A 248-nucleotide genomic window follows, 5' to 3' on the forward strand; every position below is an offset into this window, starting at 1 on the left:
CAAAATCAAATCTTTTTCAAATCATATCTTTTCAATCATATGTTTTTCAAAATCAATTTCTTTCTATTTTTAAAAATACTTGCTATCAATTAATGATTTGATTCAACATCTCAAATATGTTGCCTTTTCTGTTGAGAAAGGTTTAATGTTTGGATCATATCTTTTCTTGATAGCCAAGTCATTATTTTTTAAAATCAAATCTTTTTAAAATGTTTTTCAAATCATATCTTCTCAATCACATCTTTTTT

This window comes from Arachis duranensis, chromosome 10, assembly GCF_000817695.3.
Source record: "Arachis duranensis cultivar V14167 chromosome 10, aradu.V14167.gnm2.J7QH, whole genome shotgun sequence".
Classification (NCBI taxonomy): domain Eukaryota; kingdom Viridiplantae; phylum Streptophyta; class Magnoliopsida; order Fabales; family Fabaceae; genus Arachis; species Arachis duranensis.